Genomic DNA, 4,936 nt, shown 5'->3' with positions numbered 1-4,936 from the left:
CAATTTACCATTTAAACCCATTTTTCATAAAATCACACAATTGTATAAAACTACTCTAGACAATTAAGACGATAATAAGTTTACTCACAATTTTCGAAAACTAAATTCGGGTACTCCAACTATTACTCCTCGAGTGCAATTTCTTTGCCCTTGCCAGAGGATTCGCCACCTTGACAAATTGCACAGTTAAGAGGTTTACTACTTTGGTACTAAACCAAAATAAACTAATTTATACTACTAATGCATGATATGAAGTGCAAAATGTCTAAATTTTACCTAAACGAGATGTTAGCCTATTTTGGTCTTTTACTTGATAAATCGATATACGCGTCCATTTAAACTCCAAATTAATTTTTTTCAATTTCTATACCTCAATTGCACCCAAATTGACTTAATGTTCCTCAGTGTGGTGCAATTTATCAATCTCGATAGCAAATTACGAAAATACCCCTAGTGGGTAAAAATTTATTTTTTTGCTCCGAAAATTTCCATTATTTTTCTAGGCTCATAATTCATCATTATTCATCATAATTCCTCAAATAAACATCAAGATCAGCAGCCAATATTCCCCTAGAAAATTTGACCAATAATGGTAATGGAGGAAAATGAATTCTTTTCTTGTTGTTTTGTTTCTAAATATGCTAAACTAACTAAAAACACTAACATAACTTAAAATCAAATTAATCTAACTTCATTCTCTCTCCATACCCATTTGGGCAGCCATGAATTTACCATCAAAATCAAGAAATTTTACCTTTGATTGCTTGATTCCTTGAAATCCACCAATTTTCCTTTAATTTTCCCACCTAGGTTTCTTGTTTTTTCCTTTCCTCCTTTTGTTCTTCCTTTTTCTTTGTTTGGCCGGACATATGAAAGAGAATTGGCTGATTTTATGTTTATTTTAAAGTTAAATAATTAATAAATATAAACTTGACACATGTCACCTTATTATTGGTCCATGTGTCATTGCTTAACTATTAAGCTTTCTCTCTCTACCACACATTATTTAAGGGTCAAAAATGATGATGGGTGAAGACCTTGTACTGAAAAAATGCTCTGGGGGTACAAAATCACCATTTTACCCCCGAGGTGGCAAAATTACCATTTTGCCCCAAAAATTGAAAAATTGCCCATAGACATATTTTTCATCCCTTATACTCGTACCATTCTCCAATTTGTCAAATGTGATCTAAATTCTCTCAAAATCTCAAAATTTGTCCGTGAGTATAAAAATTACGATTTTGCCCATACACTCTAGAAATCACCGGTATTAAACTTTTTCACTGCCAAACCCTCAAATTATACTCCAATACTCAAATCATACTCCATTAAGTTAAATGGGGCCAAAAAAATCTTTTCTCAAAATTCTCATTTTGTCCCCAAGTGGCAAATGACCATTTTGCCCCTAGATAGTGAAAATTTCGGTTTGACTCCAAATTGATCCTCGAACTCCGAATTACCATTTTGAGTCATCCCTAAACTGTGAAACTCTTAATTTCACCTCGAAATTTCTATTTGAACTAGTTCGAGGCTTAATTGACTTAATGGTACCATTAAGGGCAATATCGTCTTTTAACGATTTCTCAAACTTCAAAAACATGCAAACATTCTATTAAGCATGTAAATGACGTCGTAATTATTTTATAGAATAGGGTTTGACACAAAGATTGAGGGTGAGGCTGACGTGCCAATCACACAGCTATGATGATCATTCACATGAGGTGCACTAGACGGTAGTGAGGACTTTGTCCACTACCTGCTTGAATGGGGTGAGACCACTTGAATGATTGTGGGTGAGGCAGCACACCATTCACACGACACATTAGGAAACCTTTAAATAGTGGGGGTTTGAACCACTATTCACTGAAAAGAGGTAGACGCACTCATAGATAGAAATGTTACGATGAATGAGGTAAATGAGTCTAAGTCATGGTTGAATGAATATGGCTTGATATGTTGTACATTTAAATGTTTAAACTATGATTGAATGATTATTGACGATGTTATTGACATTATATTGTGGTGATATTGGCTTGATTGGACAAAACCTTAGCCTAAGGAATAATCCCTTGAGATAGAAGGATTTATGGATTCTGTGCAGGATTTTACCCAAGAAAGTAAGTTATAATACTGATCTATCAATACTTGAGGGTTATCTATTGACACTACAAAAAGAAAGCCTATTTCCAACGGAATTTTTCATTGGAAATAGGCAAATTTTTGTTGGAAATGTCTATTTTCCACAGATTTCCAACAAAAAAATCTGTTGGAAACTCCGTCTGTAAAAGCCTCGTTGGTAATACTTTCCGTTGGAAATCCGTTGAAAAAATTTGCTTTGTGACATCTCTCCCATTAACATTATGTTGGAAATTTCCAACGAATTTCCAACAGAAATTTCGTTGGAAAACACTGCAGAAAGAAAATCCGTTGGAAATTTCCAACAGATTCCCAACGAAAATCCCGTTGGAAATTTCCAACGAAATTTTCGTTGGAAAAGAGAAATGAGACAGAAAATTCCATTGGAAAAAGTTTCGTTGGAAACTTATTTCCAACGGAAAAACCTTGAAAATTTCCAACGAAAAATTCCGTTGGAAATTTAATTTTCTATCCTTTTTCCTGATGCTTTTTTGTTAAAAATTACCCATTTTCATTTCAATTATATTTTATCAATTCACTGCATTGGACTTTCAAAATATATAAAAAAAAATATACATTAAAAACCAAGATTCAAAGTCGAATTCCATATAACTAAAAATTACCCTAAACACACAATGACTAAAAAAGTTAAATACATATAAAAATAAAGCTATATGTATTATTAAATAGCTATACTAAAAAGTATCCAAGTGTAGTAGTGAAAAATAGACATCATATCATGAAATGTTGTGTTCTTACTTGTCTAGATTTTAGCTTGAAGGTCCCGCATCTCCTTGTTTTGAACGCGCATTACTTATGATCATGGATTCCATATGTGCCATAAATTCACTCATGCTTTTCGCCATTGCATTCTTAATTTCTTCACATATTTCCCCACGTATTTCGTTACGTATCTTACCCAAGTATTCTGAAAGATGTTCCACTTTTTTTTCCAATGCAATTGCAAAACTAGTCATGCTTGAGTTGATAGGGCCACACGTAGACTCAAATGTTGCAACATTGCTGTGTGTTCTAGTAAGTAAGGCTGTAGCAAGCACCCGAGTACCAAACCCATACACGTGAGTGCGTGTAGTCTCCATCCCTCCAATTGCTTCAGCCTAAGCATGCAGATCAAATTCTGGCTGAGAAGATGAATCTTCACCATACTTCTGCGATAGTACAGAATTATACATTTCTTACAAAAAAAAATAAATAAGCTTATTATTCAACTAGATAATCAACTTTAACGTAAAAATTAGACAATTTTGTATATACACTCATAGACTTGGACTTGTTATCTACAAAATCACCATGACCACCTAAACGCTTATGAGTGCGGTTGAACACTTCCAAAAAGCTAACATCTCGTTTTAGCTCAATTGCCTGCATTTATTTACAACTATATATAGTCAATCATAATTGATATATATAAATAACATGAAAGGACAAACCAAAGTAAAAGTAATAAACATACAATTTAAATTTAGTTTGCAAGAAAACCTAAACCCATATAAATGCGAAGTACGATTAATTCATACCATCCTTTTTGCATGGACCACAAATGGAACTGAACCGCCAGTGTGCTTTAGAATGCTTCCTTCTTTTGACGTTAAATAATTTTGCCTTGCTTTTCTCGATTTGTTTTTCCATTCTTCTGTACCCTATACCGTATTGATGAGGGCATCCTATATTTCGTTTGTAATCCATTCCCCTGACATGCCTTTGTAATCCCTAATGTTGTTTGTTTTGGCTTTTGTCATTGCTTTATTCCTTTCTTCTGAAAGCATATCTCTTAACTGATTGGAACAAATTATTTCCCATATTTGTCGAACCAAAACATCTTGATTTGCAAACCAAACACATTTTTCCTACAATAAAATATTAGTGTCATTAAAAACATTTATACAAATTAATTCAAAACAAAAACTTATAATTTAATTGAATAACAACCATAGTACTTGAAATTTTTGAAACATTAACTCCTTTATATCATTATGGACTTTCCTCCATGTCGACCATGGATCATTGAAGTAATTTTTGATGATCCTTGTTATTGTAGCTGTGACTCCTCGCTCTAAAAAAGTACTTGTAAAATATAAAAGAAAAATTTTTTATATTAAAATTTATAACAAATATAACAATTTCGTTAACAAATATAACAAATACAACAAGATAACATACCTCTCCCCAATAGGAGTTATACGTAATCTGTTGAATGGATCTACAAGAGTCTGTAATCCTACACTAGGCCCTCTACCCCTTGACCTTGAAGATGTGTCGTCTACACTTGCACCTAAATCAGTAGATGGGGATCTACGAGAATCATGAGTCGATGTCTCATTGTGTACTTGCTCTGCAAATGCACCCAACAAAGAAGGTGTCTCAAATGGCACATCATTATACTCCTGCTGCATCTGTTGTTGAATGGATATATCAACTAACACACTAGCATTTGTAGGCAAAGAGATCCTTCCAAGGGCATTTGTTGATCTAGGTCTTGGTTTTGAATGCTACCCTTTAACCATCATTCCTGCAATAATTTTTTGTTAAAATTCATACACACATTATTTTAAATAAAATTTAATCAACGTATAAAAACCATCGATTTACAGTAATGACAAGTATAAATTTTCATTTGTTCAATCAAAGCTACAATTATATAGTATTAATTTAAACATTTATATATATAAATTTTTTGTTATAATTTCATATAATGTTAAGAATTTTAATATTATAAAATTAAAGTTAAACAACTATGTAATAAAAAATATAAAACCAATATTTTATATGCCTGCCATCA

The sequence above is a fragment of the Theobroma cacao genome, chromosome 5, assembly GCF_000208745.1.
Source record: "Theobroma cacao cultivar B97-61/B2 chromosome 5, Criollo_cocoa_genome_V2, whole genome shotgun sequence".
NCBI classification, from domain to species: domain Eukaryota; kingdom Viridiplantae; phylum Streptophyta; class Magnoliopsida; order Malvales; family Malvaceae; genus Theobroma; species Theobroma cacao.
Note: the sequence above shows the minus strand (reverse complement) of the source record.